This window comes from Lissotriton helveticus, chromosome 11 (genome assembly GCF_964261635.1).
Source record: "Lissotriton helveticus chromosome 11, aLisHel1.1, whole genome shotgun sequence".
NCBI classification, from domain to species: Eukaryota; Metazoa; Chordata; class Amphibia; order Caudata; family Salamandridae; genus Lissotriton; species Lissotriton helveticus.
Window position 1 is genome coordinate 473,065,788 of NC_136072.1, and position 18,764 is coordinate 473,084,551.

General features: G+C 46.5%; 1 protein-coding gene across 2 annotated transcripts in view; it reads left to right on the top strand.

The window, feature by feature from the left end:
• LOC144791380 (glypican-5-like) overlaps positions 1 to 18,764 on the top strand; it is a 1,511,072-nt gene that overhangs the window by 821,163 nt on the left and 671,145 nt on the right. The window lies entirely within an intron of this gene.

The window sequence follows — 18,764 nt, forward strand, 5'->3', positions numbered from 1 at the left end:
AGTCTGTGGTTTGAGCTGCATCTGGTTCTTTCTCTCAACCTACTAAACACTTAAAGAAAACTTTTCTACAATCATTGGTCCACCTTATAACCACCTCTTTCTTTTCTGACATGCATTCTAGTTCATTATATTCTGCCTCTAAATGCTATACTAACATGGCCTTGTTCTGTGGTGGTTTTCCATGACGCGTCTGCCATACATGAAATTCTGCCAATTCTCACCATACATGATATTCTGCCAAGGGAGATCATTCCTATATGGTTGTACCCTTTGTTGAACCAAAGTATCAGCCAACTATTGTCACCTGACACCATGTCATACCTTTTGTGCGCCGTCCAACACCAAATCACATAGCACCACTCTGCTCAACTTTTCCCCATTCTACTCTGTATACATACACATCACGCTTCGCTGCCCAACACCTCATCACATCATACCCCACCTTGCTACGTCACTTAGCACTTCATAGTGCTTACAAGGAAAGGTAGTGCATTACAAAACATGTAAAAGATTGAATAAAAATGTTCTCATCATAACACACAGCTCCCCACACCTTTATACCATTCACTACCACAACACACCATACAACGACAATGACAAAGAGCTTTCAGAAAGAAGAGGTTTGGACTTATAACTCATGTCCTCACTCATTGTGCTGCTGTGGACAAGCTGGGAAGCAACACTAAATGAGTGATCGGCCATTGGAGGCCCAACCAGCTTCCAGCCCAGGAGAAAGATACAGTTGCCCAGGCCAACACAAGCTGTTGCCCATGAGAGGACTACCATGGATTCAGAAAACTTTGAGGTGATACAGCACCCAATCAACGAAGACATTGGTACAATGCATGTTGTAAATTGCAGCATATTCACATTATTGATGACTAGTTACATGAACATTCCCGCCCCCCTTTCCAGGGAGGTCTGTATAGTAATAACTCACAATAAGAAGCTACTATTAAGGGATGAAGGCACACAAACAGGATGAGAGTGTAAATTCATAATTGCACATTGAGCATAATATAACAAAGCAATAAAAGCCCATTAGACTAATGAAAATGAACATTGTCAAGATCAAGTAGCACAACTTAAACTAGAGATACGAACATGGGTGTGCATGGTCTGAGGTTTGGTGTCACAAGAGGTAACCCTCAATCGGCACCTTCCTTTTTGAGTCTTCCCATCTCCAGGCTGAAAAACACCACACATCACTCAGGTACTTTTAGAAAAAGCAGCCTGTGTGCTGCAAACCTTATTACATACCTGGCTGATTCTGTCATCTATTATGTAATTTTTCTGTGGCTCCAAATATGCACTGTCTTGCTCTGTCATATTACTTGCCAGACACAGCATTAGGAACCCCATCAACATGCATATGTTAAGCACCATGGCTAATGCTTCCATTGCCTAATGGAGTCGTACTATTTCTTTATTCCCAGGTATATGTCTTTTGTTGAGCACCCATACAGAATTCAATAAGAAATTGTAAAGTCAATAGGTCTGGCCTTCTGCTGCTAGCTGGTCCAGAAAGAAAATCCCATAATGAAGTATCATCATAGTTTACAACAATATTAAACCTGGAAGTTGCACACCCCCTTTCCTGAATAGATACTGTCACAAGGGGTATGGGAAGAGTTCTTTTAATATCAAACAACACAATGTAAACACCAACAACAGAGTTAAGCTCTGCCCTCCATTAAAAGTGTTATAAAAAGAGTCACAAGATGCTTTTTAAGAAATCAAAATATTGCACAGTAGATACTTTCTTGAAAAGGCCAACGCTTGTGTTGCATCTTTCAGAATTCCAATGTGCATGCATGTCTTTATGCTGCCAACAAAAGAATACGCATATCTGAGAACAGGTTATCATGATAACAAAGTAAAACAAATGTATGTATTATGATAAATAGGGTATAGCACTGCATCTGTATAACAGGCTAATTTATGGAAACATCAAACACATCCTGAACACAAAAGAGATAAATTAGCAAATAAACTGTACTTGTGTAAGCAAAATAAATTTATCAGAGAGCACACACTGGCTCTCAATTATAATCTACAAGTGATGTCAAATCTTCAGTCTGAAAAAGGAAAACTTCATGCCCCATCACCAAAACTGGAAATTAATGAGTACAAATGTTACCGTAGTGTCTTGTAAATATGTATAGCAGGACCCTTTTGATCCCCAATGTACTCTGTAAAAGAATGGTGTATTCTGTAGAATAATGACATAATCGCTTGGGTGTGGTAAAAAAGTTCATGATGCAATGTGCACAGTTAGTTAATGGTTGCACTCTGAAGAATAAATACGTGCACTACAGAGCGCCGTGTGTGGCATGGTCAGTTGCATGCTACCGTTCTGGGGATGATGCAACACCTGGTGACGAGTTAGGGGATCGGCAACTTGAAGTAACAAGAGTATTCTCCTTGAGTTGTGGCCAAGGTCCAGCAAACTGCTTGTGTGTGCCACATGCATCTCATTCAAAATAGTCGATGTTTAGTGTATGAAGAGTCAAAGCGCCACTCCAGCCAGTGCAAGGCTTTCGAAGAAGGCGAAGGCACTACAGATTGTTCAGTCAGCCCAGAACCTGCTGTTGTGTCCGAAAGAAGAGGTACTGCACAGCAACATAACACAGAGACAGAATACATAGAGTGTAATAGCACTAAAGGCAGTGACGACCAGGCACAGAGAAGCACAGAAGGCTGCAATAGCCAGGTGCAAAAGTGTGCCAGAAGCATCCGGGTGCCAAGACATGTTAAAGGCAGTGAAAACCAGATACAATGCAGAAAGTTGAGAATGGTGATGACAATGCACATGAGAAAAAGCAGTGACTCACCATCAAAATGACAAAGAGTACAACATCAGATCGGCTGCAACAACACTGATGCAAACACGCAGCTGGTGCTTACAGATGGTATGAATGGAGCAAGTCCTAGGTGGCAGCAGACGCCGCCAGAGAGGGTCCTACTCTCAAAGTCAGTGAGGTCCACAAATGGCTATGACACTGCTGTTATCTTAAATCTACCTCTTCCATTCGATACTGTCAAAAACAGGTTATTGGCGTCAGATGGTCTGCCTGGATAGAAAAATGTGTTGATTTAACCAACAAGCTAGAAGAAACAAATAATAAAAAGATCGTCAAATACTTAAGGAACCTTGCAGGTGACAATGGGAAAGAAAGAAGCACCCCAAGCTGATGAAATGTCTTACCATCAGATTAAGATGCCATTAGGAGCCGAATTCAATCCAATGCCGAACGTCGACTATGAAAGGTACATCTTCAACCAAACCATTGATCAAGCTGGAGAAATGATGGTTGAGTTTGCTGCCTTGAGGGCTTCAGCACTCATTGCAAGTTCAATGAATTCAATGATGAAAAATCCATCCTTCTCAGAGTCATGGATGGTTGCTTGTCCGACTTGTTCAGACAACGTTTGCTGCGCAAGACACAGACATGCAGTAGAAAGTACAGATAGACACTCTGCTGATATGTGCGCTGGGGTAGCCCAGAGGGAATCATCATTTAACATCAAAAGTAAGCAGAGACACAAGGTTGAGGGCCATAACATTATTTATCTGAGAAAAAAGAAATTGTGGTTCTGATGAGGATTCCCTTTTCCACACGAAGGTAAATGTCCTGCCACTGGGCAAACATCCAAATGTTGTGAGAAAGAAAACCATTTTGTAACGGTTTGCAAAGTGAAAGAAAAACGGACTGCTTCATGTTGAAAAGAGAAAATGGATGCCCGAAACCTACTAGGCATGCCCACAAGAACAAGCGGTGACACCAATTGAGGCAAGTGGAAAACTAAATGAGGTTGATCATTATTGAATTCATCCTCAAAGGGTTTTTCAACGTGATTGTCGAGCAACATTTAAGAAGATGGTTGTGGGATGATGGTGTCGACTGGTGAACGAGGTGAGCATGTTGATTTGGCTACATGCAGAGAAGAGTCCAAGTCCAATAGAGATCACTATGTAAAACAACCACGTTCCTTTGGACATTGCCCTAAGATCACACTAAAGTTGAATTGTAGTTCCATAACTTTCATCATTGATAGTGGTGCATCAGTAAACATCATGTCAGCAGAGAAGTACACTGAACTCTTGCTGGCACCCGACTTAAACCTTGCAAGACAAAGTTATATACGTGGGCTGCCTCCAAGCTATTGCAAAGTCAAGAATCATTTGTAGCAACCATGTGACATAAAGAAGACGAAGGTACAAGAACCAATTAATGTTCTGAAAGGTACTTTGTCATGTGCATGTGTACTCATTTTCAGTGCTGCTGAAGACATGGGTCTGATTTCCATCAACTATAGGTTAAATACAAATGCAGACATACGAAGTCTGTTCCCGTCATTGTTTCATGGATGAGGAAAGCTTAATGAGGACATTTGCCCTGTTGCTCAAAAACATTGTCGAATTGCTTTTCATTTGCAGAAAGAACTAGAAACACTGGAGTACACCCATCCGCGCCTCAAATATAATATTTGAATTCTCAACCAACCGTGTTGTGCACCGCCCACCTATCCTCTTTATATAATTGAATGCCTCACTGGTCTGACACCATGGGTTTCACCCATAGTGGTAGTGCCCCCAAGTGGACAGTGGAGGTGCGCATCTGTGCTGACAGGCACTAAGCTAACAAGGCAATTGAGAGAGAACAACATCCTGGTTCGCACATTGCAGATATGATAACACAGCTGAATGATGTCAAAGTATTTTCTCGTCTTGATCTGAACAAGGGGTATCATCAACTTGAGCTAGAGGAAAACTGCAGGTACATTACCACCTCCTCGACGCATATTGGTTTGTTCAGATATAAAAGACTATGCTTTGTGGTGTCATCAGCTGCATAACGTTTTCAGGATGTTATTCGCCACATAATACAGCCTGTCACACATGCTTTACATTATAGTGAAGATATACTTTTATTTGGGCCACTGGAAAAGAACATGACAAAGCCATTACACAAGTATGCCGCTTACTGGCTAATGCTTGTCTCACTTTGAACGCCAAAAAATGTGAGTTTCACAAAACAAAAACGGCATATTTTTTCTCTGAAAAGGGGATGACACCAGATGAGGCTAAAATGCAAGCCTTATCGGCCACCACTCCACCACAAGATGTGACCATGCTGTGATCCTTCCTTGGCATGGTCAGTTACTCTTACAGGTATATTTGAGATTTATCCACAGTCTGTATCCCATTGAGAGACTGGACAAAAATGAATGCTGTGTTCAAGTGGTCACTGAATGCAACTGAAGCTTTAAGAAAATAAAACTTGCAAGTGAGACAATATCGAAATGGCTTATTTTGAGCCAAAACTTCATACTGAGATTGTAGTAGAGTCTAACCCAGTGGGGTTGGGTGGGATCCTTTCCCAGCACAATGGACAAAACAACGCTCAAAGGCACATTAGATTTATGCGAACCAAAGTCTGTCGCAGACTGAACCTGCTTATTTCCAAGCTGATAGAGAAAGTCTAGCTGTGGTGTGGCCTTGTGAACACTTCTGTGTGTTGCTATTCAGAAAACAATTAACCCTTGTCACTGACCGCAAAGCTTTACTTACTATTTTTGGAAATCTGAAAGACCAAGATGCCCGATCACATTGTGAGTCGGGTTGCAATTGCAAGAGTATGATTACACTATTGTACATAGGCCTGGGAAAGATAAAAATCCAGCTGACTACATTTCACCAGTGCCAGTACAGTGTCACAGTACAACGTCTAAAGCGGCTGAGGCCTATCTTAACTTGGTAGTCAAGTTAAGCATACCTGCAGCTCTTTCAGTGGAGCAAATTCTTACTACTACAAATACAGATCGAGATCTGTGTGCTCTCAAACACTTTATTGCCCAGCAAACCTGGAAGAAACACACCCAACCTCTTACCGATTACTTTGAGTACCAAAAGTTCAAAATATGAGCAAGGAACTCTCTGGTTCTAGAATTGTCATTCCAGAGAGACTGCGACAAAAAGTCATTGAACTACCCCATTATGGTCATTGTGGCTTTGACACCACCAAGAGAGCTCTTCAAGACCGAGTGTGGTTTCCTTGACTTGATGAAAGAGTTGAAAGAGAAATAATGGTCTGTCATTGTGCAACTGCTAGTCTCCCAAAACAATGCAGCATCCATTAGTTATATCTGATTTACCAAAGCAGGCACGGGAGAGGATTGCAGTTGATTTTTTGGGACCCCTTAACAATGGACATCACATAATGGCAGTTATTGATGAGTACTCAAGATTTCCCCTGGTGAAAGACCTGTCGTCAACCACACATGACAAAGTCATTGGGATATTAAATTACGTTTTTGCAAAATGTGGTGTGCCCTCTATTCCTATGTCTGACAATGGCCCACCATTCAACAGCCAAGAGTTTAAAGAGTATCTCACTAGCATGAATGCCAATCATCAGAAAGGACCCTTCTCTGGGCACAGGCCAACAGCATTGTCGAACGCTTTATGGGAACCATAAAGAGAGTAGTTTAGTGCGCTGCAAAAGAAGGAAGTGATCTCAAATCGGCTCTATGTTCAGCCCTTCATGTCTTCAGATCAACTCCCCATTCCAGTAAAGGTGAAAGCCCTGCCTCCTTGATGTTCGGGAGAGCCATGGGAACCAATTTGCTACAATGGACCACTCACAGGTCGACAGATGTGGACGAGATCCGTACGACGGATTCTTTGCACAAGTCCAGAATATAGACCTATGCTGATAAACACTGATGGGCTCAGGACACGGTATTCAAGGAAAGAGACCGGGTCCTGGTCAACCAAAAACGGAAACACAAGTCTTTTTTTTTTTTTTTTTTTTATTGTTTTTATTGCAGAGTTATTGACAAAACACCGGGGTAAATCAACCATCATCACCACCTCAATACAAGGTACCATACATTCTCAGGGTTGTACACAGCTCATCAGCCCACATCCCGGAGGCTGGGCGGCGCAACATCAAATTCCAACAAAAGGTCTCCTAGTGTGTTACAGAGGGGTTTCCGGCCAACAATACAATGAAGCATCTGCTTTTTTGTTCCCCCTCATCAACTCCCCCCCTCCCCCAGACACCCCCTGGAGGAGTCGTTCCTGCCATGTGGGCAACACATGGACCCACTGGATCTGTGGAACAGGTCCCCGCTAGTGCACTCCTATGTCGACTCTCCATGTTCCTTTCCTGTCGTTAGCTGTATTCCTATCCCTACCAGGGTGGTCAAAGAACTCCCCTACTCCCCCCACTGCCTAACTGCTGCTGATGTGGGTTGTGACTGTGTGTTTCGGACAGAATGGCGCGCCATCAATAGAAAGTATGTCTTCACGCCTCTGTTTTCATGGAACCCCAGTCTCCGAAAGTCTCTCCTCCTCATCCCCCGTCAAATAATCACACAATGCCTGCACAATCATCTCCCAAGCCCTAGCCATCTCCAGGCTCCTCTCGTTACCCGTTCTGGTCGACCATTTCAACAACTCATTCGTCCACCTCCTTACAGAAGGGCCCTCCTTGGTCTTCCAGCGCCATGTAATCTCCCTCTAGGCCAGCATGAGCCCCAGATCTATGAACTTGCTTGTGATTTTCGTTTTCGCTGTGTGAGGAAACCAAAGTAATAGGCACGCCGCCATGTCAAACTCCACTTCCCTATCCGTGACCTCGTTCAGAAGTGCACCCACCTCAGGCCAGTATGTACCCAGCCTTGGGCAGTCCCACAACATATGATCCAGTTGAGCCTCCGGTGCCGAGCACTTCGGGCATGCCTCATCTTGCACCTGAAAGTGCCGGCGGAGCTTCCCTGGGGTCAGATAAGCTCTATGCAAGAGGAAAAAATGCACCTGCTGGAACCTGGCATTCCTACTACCCTTCCACGTCCGTGCCAAAATGTGGCCCCAATCCGCATCCGGAATAGGCTTGCCCACACTCTCCTCCCATGCAGCTTTCAGCGCCGTGAGCGGCTCTAGCCCTGCGTTCAACATCCGTGATTGGAGACAGGTTACCGCCTTGATCGTACCTGCAGCCATCACCACGTACTGACATGCCATGTTCGGCTCCGTCAGTCCTACCTTCCAGTGTTTTTGCATTGCTGCAGAGATCGCCGCATGCAGGAGATAACCCCCATCCGGGAGGCCGAATCGCTCTTGCAGCACCCCAAATGGGGCTAATAAGCCCTCCACATACAGATCACCTATTACTTGTAGGCCCAGCTCCTCCCATTCCAACAGCGGATACCAGTCTCCTCCGTGCGGCAGCGCCGTCAGCATCCCAAGAGGGATCTCCGGGGCATAAGGTCGCGCAGCGCGTGTTCGCTTCAGGCTCCTGTTCCAGCACAACCGGAGGGTTTTTTCCTCTAGGGTGAGCTCGCTTAATGCCAGTCTCTGTTGCATAACGATATAGGAGAGGACGTGCCTCTGGATACCCGTCCCACGAATCTGGTCAGGGCCCCTAAATTCCCTTGCGACATTCTGTGTCAGAACCTGGAGCTGGGCCGCTAAATAATACAGTTCGAAGTCCGGCACCGCCATCCCTCCCTCGAGTTTGGGTCTAGTTATATTGTGCAACGCCACCCTGCGTCTGCCAGGCCCCCAGAGGAACTCAATAACCATCGACCTCAAGTCTCTAAAGACCCGTTGTGGGATCCAGATAGGCAAAGTTCTGAAGTAATACAGCAGTCGAGGGAGAGCTACCATTTTTAACAATGCCACTCTACCCTGCACCGATAAAGGGAGGGAGGCCCAGAAGGACATGCAGCCACGCAATCCCCTGATACAGCGACCTATATTGCCCTCTAGGAGGCTCGCCGCGTCATGATAGATCCTGACTCCTAGGTACGTAAAGCATCTGTTTTCCCAGACCACGTCTACTGTAAGTGGAGGACACTGGATATCCGTTCGCAGCGGGAAAACACACGTCTTAGTCCAGTTCACCTTAAGTCCTGACAATCCGCCGAAGGAGGAGAGCATCCCCATGGCCCCACTTAAAGCCACCTCCGTGTCCTCCAGATACAGCAACAGGTCGTCTGCATACAACGAGATGTAGTGAGTACTCCCCTTATATCGAATTCCGTTAAAGGAAGCCCCCGTCCTAGCTTGTGCTGCCAGTGGTTCCATCGCGAGAGCGAACAGAAGGGGAGAGAGCGAGCACCCCTGCCTAGTCCCCCTACGTACCGGATAAGCGGGTGATATGAGTGACCCCAATCGCACCCTAGCGGTGGCAGAGGAATAGAGAACTTTCGTCCAACTTCCAAAGCCTCCACCTATTCCGAACTTCTCCAACACCCCATCTAGGTAGCACCATTCAAGGCTGTCAAAAGCCTTCTCAATATCCACCGATAATACAGCCGACGTATGGCCCGAGCTTAAGGCGTCCTGCAGTATGCGGATCAGCCGGCGGGTGTTAATGGCCGTGTTTCTGGTAGGAATGAATCCTGCTTGGTCTTCGTGTACCAGCGTGGTCATGTGAGGTAGCAGTCTAGTGGCCAAAATACGGCTCAAGATCTTGTAGTCCACCGTCAGCATAAAGAGGGGTCTGTATGACGTCACCTCCAATGTATCCCTACCGGGTTTCAACAGCGGCACCACCAGAGCCTCCCTCATGGAGTTGGGGAGGTGCCCCAGGGTTACCGCTTCAGAGTACACTGTCAGTAGCCTGGGCGGCAATATATCAACGTACTTCGCATAGAACTCAATTGGCAGGCCATCTACCCCGGTGTCTTGTTTCTGGCCATCTGCTTAATAGCTCCTCGGATCTCCATTAAGGTGATTGGACCGCCCAAGGCCTTCACCGTTTCCTCATCTAACACCGGGAGCCGCACCGTGCGTAAATAGTTGCCTATTTCGGAGGGTTCCGCTTCCAATTGAGTATCATAGAGGCTCGTATAATACGACTGAAAGCGCTGCAATATTGCTGTTGGAGAGTGGACCACCTCCCCTGTGTCGGTTCTGATACACATAATCGGGCCACTCCTTGGTTCCGGGTTAGCAAGTTTTGTAAGCAGTGTGCCCACCTTATCCCTTTCCGCATGCACCTTAGTGAGGTATAGCTTATAGTCATAGCATCGCAATCTCTCCGTTTCTCTCGCCACCACCTCTTTTGCTTCCAGCAGTCGATCCTTCAGGTCCGGCCTTTCAGGCCTGCACCGTTCAATCTCTCTCAGCACACACTCCGCCTTCTCCAGATCCGCCAAGACAGTTGTCCTTACATTCAAGAAGCTGCCCATACAGACACCCCTCACCACCACTTTCATCGCGTCCCATTCTACCGATCTCGTGGCGGCCGATCCCTCGTTCTCATTGAAATAAAGCGCTATACCCTGGTTGACCCTGTCACCAAACGCCAAGTCCTCTAGAGTGTCAGGCCGTAGCCTCCATGTCGGGACCGCAGACCTCGTCCCCTGCCATCTTACCGCCATCAGCAAGGGATTGTGGTCCGAGATGGTCCTAGCAAGGTATTCTGTGTGCGTCACCATGGCTGCCAGGGGGCCGCTACACAGGATGGAATCTATTCTGACATGTAGAGCGTGCATTGCCGAGTAGAAGGAGTAGTCCCTAACATTAGGATGTTGTGTCCTCCATACATCCAGCAGGCCCCACCGCTCCTGCCAATCCTTCCTACGCGCTGCCAGTTTAAGCACCGGGGAGTCGGCCAATGGCGGGTGTGATCTATCCCACGCTACATCGGTGATTGCATTAAAGTTCCCTCCCAGTATAATGGGACCCGCCAAGAAGTGGGCCAGCGAGCCCGTGAGAATATCAAAATATCGGGCCTGATCAACATTGGGGGCATAAACACTACATAAGACCACCTCACGGCCATAAAGCCTCCCCTCCACCACCACAAATCGACCCCCAGGGTCCACCAATTGACTCGTGACCTGGAATGGGATCCCCGCCCTGACCCATATCAGTACCCCCCTTGCAAACGCTGAATAAGAGGTGCCAAACACATGGCCACGCCATCTCTTCTGCAATGCATCACACTCTAGTTTGGTTAAATGAGTTTCCTGCAACAGAGCAATTTGAACGCCCCTCCTCACCAGATAGGCGTGCACCTTGTATCTCTTTGACATAGTCCTGAGTCCACGAACATTCCATGTGAGGCACTTCAAATCAGGTAACGACCCCATCGCCGCCATCCCCCCCATCTCAACAGTGTTAATCTACCCCCCACATCATTGCAGCTATACCCCCCCCCAAAAACACCCCAACAAACTTCCCCAACCCCACTCCCCAGGACAGGACCTAATAGCACTGCTTTAGCCCCCATCCAAACCTGTAACATCACACGCATTCCACTATCCTGTGGCCGTCACCACAGGAAGCCGTAAGGGCAGTAGGGGGTGCTTCAGTACCGACCCGGGGCAGGTCAAACCCCCACCCCAAGCCCACGATCCCATATGAAAGTTACAACAGAGTACCTGCCAAACGCCAAGCATCAGGAATAGTGTGCTCCAATGGAGAGCCAGCAGCATGCCCCAAAACTATTCATTAAACAGTCCATCCGCTGTCTGTGGTGTGACCGTTGGTCCTGCCGAGCTATCAGCTTCAGAGAGTTCTCCTCCTGATTTTCTCCCTCCATCCTCCGAGTCTGAGTCCTCTACCAATTCCTCCTGCTGCGACCCCGTGATGATCGCCGTTGCAGCCAGCGCTCCCTTCCTGTCCGCCGCCATCAGATCTGCTCTCATTGCCCTTTTGAGTTTGTCGCGTTTGCGGATCCGCTGAGACTTTCGGATCTGAACTGGCCTCTGTTTCTCCTTCCCTCCTTTGTGCTGGCGGTCAGTTCCTGCTCTGTATAATTCTAGCCATGACCAAGTCTCATCAGGGGTTTGGAAAAATTGGGTTGCGCCGTCTAGGATCACTCTCAGTCTAGCCGGAAAGAGTAGCGAGTATTGTATTCCCTCCTCTCTCAGTTCCTTCTTCACTGCTAGGAACGTTGCCCTGCTCCTCTGAACTTCCTGCGTATAGTCCGGGAAGATCGTGACCGAGCTATTGTCGACCTGGAAGGGTCCCGTGGACCTCGCCCTTTGTATCAATAAGTCACGGTCTTTAAAATGTAGGAGCCTGGCCACCATTGGTCTGGGAGGACGACCCTGCATGGGTGGGCGGGCCGGAACCCTATGCGCCCTCTCTATCGAAAAGAATGGAGATAAGCCTTCCGGAGCAACGATGGATCTGAACCAGTTCTCCATATACGCCACTGCATCGTCCCCCTCGATATTTTCCGGCAGGCCCACTACCCTTACGTTGTTCCTGCGGTTGCGGCTTTCGGAATCCTCCGCACGTTTCTCCAGCGTCGCCAGTCGGGCTAGTACATCGGACAGTTTATGTTCTGCAGTGACTACCGCCGGTTTTAGCTCCTGGAGAAGCAGTTCGTTTTCCTTTACCCTATCGGAAAGTTTGGCGTGATCCGCCCTCAGGAGGCCCAGTCCCGCAGCCACCTGCGCTATATCCTGGTGCAATGTCTCCTTGGTCGCTGTAATCGCCTCCAGTATATTGTCGAGGCGTGCATTCAGTCTGTGTTCCTGTGCCGATGCATCCGGGTATTCCTGGAGCGCGCCCTCCATGCCCAGCATAATCGGTTGGCCCTGACTCAGCCCTGCTGCCGCTGCGCCACCGACATCAGCCATCTTGGACACCACGCGGGTCGTCTCAACAGATCCTAAGGGCGGGCTGTCCAGTCGTAGCACCTAATCACCCGGCAGGGATACCCCCCTGCCCCAGCACTGCGTGTTCACCTGGCAGTAGCCCTCCACTTCAGGTTGCAGATCGTCCGGTGTGAGGGATATCACTCGAGTGATCAAGATGGCCGACCTCTGATTGCAACTTCCGGGAGCGGTTCACCTCTCTCTAGTCGCTGGGGTCCTGGGTCGGTCAATCTTGGGCTCAGTCCCCCTATTTCCTTGTGCCAACAGCTGGGTCCCCACCACTCCGTCCCCGGTCCCTTGCGAGATTGAGGCACTCGGGGGGGAAAAGGAGTCCGTGGTCTCTCGGCAGCTGCGCAGATCCCAGCCCAGAACGGACCCTCAATCTGTGCAGGGGCCCTCAGCCGCCCGGCGCGATGGTCGCCGGTGTCACCCGGCCCAGTCCGCTCCGTTTACAATTGGCAGCGCTATTACAGGCCAGCTCTGCGTTAACGGCAGCAGTCGAGCTCTGGTCACCCCGGGGGCCTGTGGTGCGCTCCTCGTTGCCGCAGCAAGTCTCTCCTGGGTGCTGAGCGTCTCTCAGGGCCCCCGCCGACCAACCAGTCAGCCTCAGCTCCGGGGACCTGCTCCTCAAGTCTGCAGCGCTGCACCCCCAGGGGCCTCCGCCTCTTCCTTGCCTTCCGGCGTTCCAGCGCCGCTTCCGTCGTCTCCGCACAGAGCCGCCCCACTCACAGAGGGCAGCGGAGAATAGCAGTGGGGGGATGGGACCTTCGATCGGGGTCTGTAGCGCAGCCGAGCGCTCACCGTCTTGTAGCCGCCGACGACCACCTCCGTGAAGTCGGACCTCCGCACCGCAGTTCCCGCCAGGCAGCAGCTCCCTCTTCACCACAGCAGGAGAGCGCTGCGATCCGCTGATCCATCTCCGCCGATCGGAGCCGCCGCCATCTTAGGTCCTTGAGCACGGTCCCGCAAGAGCGCTGCGTCAGGTCCCAGCACAGCTGTGGGACATCCGCCGTCTCCCCAGATCGTACCCAGGTGAGTCCGACGTGGTGGGCAGAGTTTCCCGATGTCTTGCCGGCTCAGAGGCGAGGGATTTCAGGAGAAGTACGGGATCTGGGACGGAGCTCCAGGCTCACGCCGCCATCCCAGTCGGCGCACAAACCACGCCCCCAACGGAAACGCAAGTCTTATGCTCTGTTTTATGCTGAATCCCTGAGGGTTGTGATGAGCAAAGGACATATGGCGAACGCTCAATGTCCCTGACAGTCCATCACAAGAGATTCATCGCACTTCAAGCACCTACCTCGATGTTCGTTGGCTCCAGATGTCAGAAGTAAGACCTGACCACCTGAAAGTCAGAAAAGGTTACCTCTTACGCCTACATCTGCATCCCTGGTGCCTGAGGCAGGCCTCGCTACTCCGATTTGTCAACCTCACACAACTAGGTTTAAGCACCTCGATGACTCATTGAAGAACTATGATGTATATGTGTAATATTTGTGATTTCTATTTAAAAGAGGGGAGATGTAGAAATGTATAACAGGACCCTTCTGATCCCTGATGGACTCTGTAGAAGAATGATGTAATCATTTGAGTGTGTCTGTGTGCGGTTAATAAAGTTCAGGATGCAATGTGCACAGTTTAACGGTTGACTGAAAAATAAAGGCGTGCACCATGAAGCTCTGTGTGTGGCATGTTCATTTACATGCTACCTGGCTGGGGAGAACGCCACAGTGACCATCCACGAAAGCCCTTGGCATTGATAGATGCCCTACAAAGCAATAGCAAGACTTGAAAAACACAAGAATGCCAGTCAGGGGTGTAACACAGGCCCCCGCAGCCTCGCGGTGCGGGGGGGCCCCTAGCTCCAAGGGGCCCCCTAGCTCCAAGGGGCCCCCTCGGCACTGAACTCTGGCCCGGAGAGCTCCTGATTGAGCCCGGAGGGGACCCCCTAAGTACCGTGCAGGGAGGCCCCCTCACTTTTCGTTACGCCAGTGATGCCAGTGGTTGAAAGGGGCTGACACAAAGGTCCCTGTATACTTTTTCCTTTTAAACTTTTTTGAACAAATGATGATATGAGGACTTCAAAAGCTAAAGCCGTCTGTACATAAATTCGCTTGCTTCCTAAGACATGTGGGGGCTTATTTACAAGGCCCTTGCGCCACTTTTGCGTCATTTTTAACATGGTGAAAATGACGCAAAAGTGGCGCAAGGGGCTTATAAATAAGCCCCTTATTATGTTTCCTATCAAGTGATGGTCAATTTTTTTCCCTCTAGTAACTCTATCATCATTGTTAAAAACGCCTGATGAAGTCCTCTTATATGTGGCACTGCCCAGTCTGCCCTTGTGCTATTCTAATCTTTTACCTGAACTCGTTGAAGTTAAATTGGCGTCCCTCAGTCAGTTAGAGGATGGTAACCATGGCCTCTGGTTTCTCCGGAAAGCTGAGGTGAAACCAGTTGCCTGTAAGGTAGGGTTCAGGTTAGCTATGCGAGTAGCATGTCATGGTGACTATTTCCTCAATATTTCACATTAAAGTGGCTGGTTGCTTCCCTTCCTTTACACATCATAGCTTAGCAACTGTGCATCCACAAACACTATTGTTAATGAACGATTTCACATTATTGCCCTGCGCTGCTATAAATGGGCGCTTTATTCTTACATCTGGTATTGTACTCTATAAATCAACACTATATTCAATACATTTTACAGAGAGAGAGACATTATTTTTATTATTCTTGTTATTGCATCTCCCCTGGGTTTGTCGGCCTTCCCAATTCACATATCCTCAACCAACAAATAAAAGTTATGTTTTTGCTGTCAGATTTATATGTGGCTTTCCATCTCCTGCCTCCTCATCTCCCTTGCGGTATTGTGGTTCTTGTTTAAAAAACACAAAAACATTGCTTTATTTTTCCAATTCGGCGCTTCCATCACACACGGGGCGCCAGCAGGGCCTTTTAAAATATTTCACATATTTTCTTTTTATTTACTCATGTACGTGTTTGTTAGGGAGCTGTGTAGACCACCCACATGCCACCTTTTTTTTAGGGGGGGCACCTTCGCATAACCATTAATAAATGTTTGATTAGTAAATATAAAAAAAATATATATATATAGACTATAAAAGCATAGGTTCAATAGTTACCCTTCTTATAAAGCCGGCTCAAAGTGTTTTTCTTTTCTTCTTTTTTCACTCTGTGTCCTTTCCTTCTGCTCCTTTCCACCTTCCTTTTTTTCGTTCGCCTTTCTGCATGCACCTTTGAGTACTCTCTTCACTGACTATTCCATCTCGAGCACAAATACATGTACTGTATGACGTGCTGTCACAAATTTACCTTGAATGAAAGAATACTTTGTATAAAGTTAATACCGGCCTTGCCTAATAGCACTCTGTATAGTTTTAACAGTATTTTGCAGCAGTGTCGCTCAATTTTGCACTTAAGAAACTGCATTTTTGCACAACAATAATTGTTCATCTAGTACAGACAAACCTAACGCCGATCCTACCCCATTGCGTATGGTGGAAAAATGATTGTAGAATTATAATTGCATTTGGTATTACTGTCGCTTTATTTTGCACTAAAGAAATTGTACCTTGCACAATTGTTTGCCCAATGTCTACCTTGCTCAATCGTGTACGGTATAAAAATAACTGTATTTTTAATACTACTCTATTTCTCACACAAGGGAATTGCATTTAGCACGATGACAATGCTTACCTTGTTTGGAAATATGATTGCTACAATATCTTTGCGAAAATGCGTCTAATAGAGCTTTTTAGTGTGAACAGGAAAGGAAGTAAGAGAGATTCTAGGATTTTAAATATCGATCAGATAATGGATAAAGATTTGTACTTTTACCTTTTTTATTTACAAAAAGAAAATCCTTTTTCAGGATTTTCTTTTTTATAAATACAAACGCAGAATACTCTTTGCTACAAGGCTGCGTCCTGCTGACGCAGCCCTGTTGGAAAGAGTAAAATGCATTGACACAAACCTGCGGTTCTTGCCAATGCTTTTTATAATTGACTACCTGCTTTCCGGTCATTTATAAACTAGGTGGGCGGTACCGCCATCCTTGGGATAAGGCAATTTACTCTGTCCCTAAGGTGAAACGGCAGGCCGTCCGCCTATATATAAATAAGGGCCTTCATTCTTAATAAATTCACTGTTCCTTGCAATTGTAAGACACAATCAGTGTAATGAATTTGTGTTCATTCTTGCCCTTCATCAAGAAAAATGTTTGTATTTTATATGAGAAATCTAGGCAAAAATGCATTATTTGAGTGTCTGTATGGTAGTACTTCTAGGTACTATATTGGATATTCATTGTATTGTAAACAGTGTCTGACGTAACATAGCATTTACATGTTTTAATCTTATCTCTCAGAAGTTTAATCACAATTAATTAACTGTATTTCCAAGTAAAGTTCATATTTGAGAATATGGTTATTCCTGTGCCTTATAGGTTGAACCCCCAATGTAGTCCTTTTAGACGCAGTGGTTCTGCTGCTATATTAGCAACTATTTCAGAGTTCTTGTATTATTCTGTCAGGCCACTTGGTTACACCAAAGAGTATTAATATTTTTCGAGCAAAATTCACTATTATTTTTCAAAGCAAATAATATATACTTAGTGCCCCGAGTTACAGGGCTGTAGAAAACTTCAGCTAGTCAACCAAAGTAATCCTGCAAACATTTTGGAAAATGTGTTGCTTGTATTGATGGACTCTGCTAATGTTATGCATGCTTTTTGAACATGTATCCTGTGTTTCTGTTGCCATTTTCTTACCTACGGCTGGATGGAAGAGTGATTATGAATGCAGTGTTTGGATGTAGTGGTCATCTTCAAAAATGGCCGCTCTAACCTGCATGGTTTCCTTGTGTTCCTTCGTATTCCTGACTGGGAATCCACTTATTCCAGTTTGGGCATAATGACTTGATGATGTCACACATATTTGTAATATTGTGCGTATAGTCGGTTGTCCATATTGGTTGTAGTGTGCCTATTCTGTTGGTATTTGTATTACTTGAAGACATAGGGCCCGATTCACAGAACTAACTTAAGACAAAATCCTAAACTTACTACCATTTTGGTATTCACAGAAGGCACTTACTCATTTTGGTATTCACAGAAGGCACTTACTCATTGCGGTATTCACAGAAGTTAGCAGTCCTAACTTTAGGACTCCTAAATGCCTTCTGTGAATACGGAAAGTCTTAAAGTTAGGATTTTTTTCAGTTTAGGAGTAGTAAAGTTAGGACTTCTTACTTTACTGCTCCTAAACTGAGAAAAGTCCTAACTTTTACTACTTTCGGTATTCACAGAAGGTATTTAGGAGTCCTAAAGTTAGGAGTCCTAACTTTACTACTCCTAAACTGAGAAAGTCTAACTTTAAGACTTTTGGTATTCACAGAAGGCATTTAGGAGTCCTAAAGTCAGGACTCCTTATCTTAAGTTAGTTCTGTGAATCGGGCCCATGATGAGCATCTTGCGTCAGTTCATTTTGCGCATGTGAAATGATTTTTGTCGTTCCCATTAATCGCCATAATCTGTTTTGGGTCTTAATATGAGGTGCCTCTTCCTGTGCAGTGGTATTTTTCCTTATGTTCTAGTTCAAATTCAGGAAATGTTCTTGATTCTCAATAATGGACACATGAAGACTGTCACGTATGTTTACTGTAGTCAAGCCTAAATATTGATAGTAGGTGATGAGGAATTTCTACAACACAATAGAGATTGCTTGTTTTCTTTTTCCTTGTTCATTTCAGTTTTTCAACCACATGACCATTATGGTTCTCCATAGGATCACTATATAGATGGAAAATATATTGTCTTGAATGAATTTACACATTTAAAGTTTTACAGGCTGAACTCAATTTGACAGATCAGTAAAGAAATGTACTTCACTGCCCTAGAGGAGTCTAACCAGCTATATTTAGAGATCTGTGCCAGGCAAGTGTAGATCTCTGTGCCTTCATCCAAGTCATGCCAACTTTGCTGAAAGCATTGAAGATCTGCTGTGCAGAAGCCATGTACAATGCACCACCCAGAGTGCAAAATTGTTGGTTCCAAAGCAGGAGTTTGTTATTGAAAAATAATGCCCTGGTGCACTGTTTTCTTTCCCCCTGTA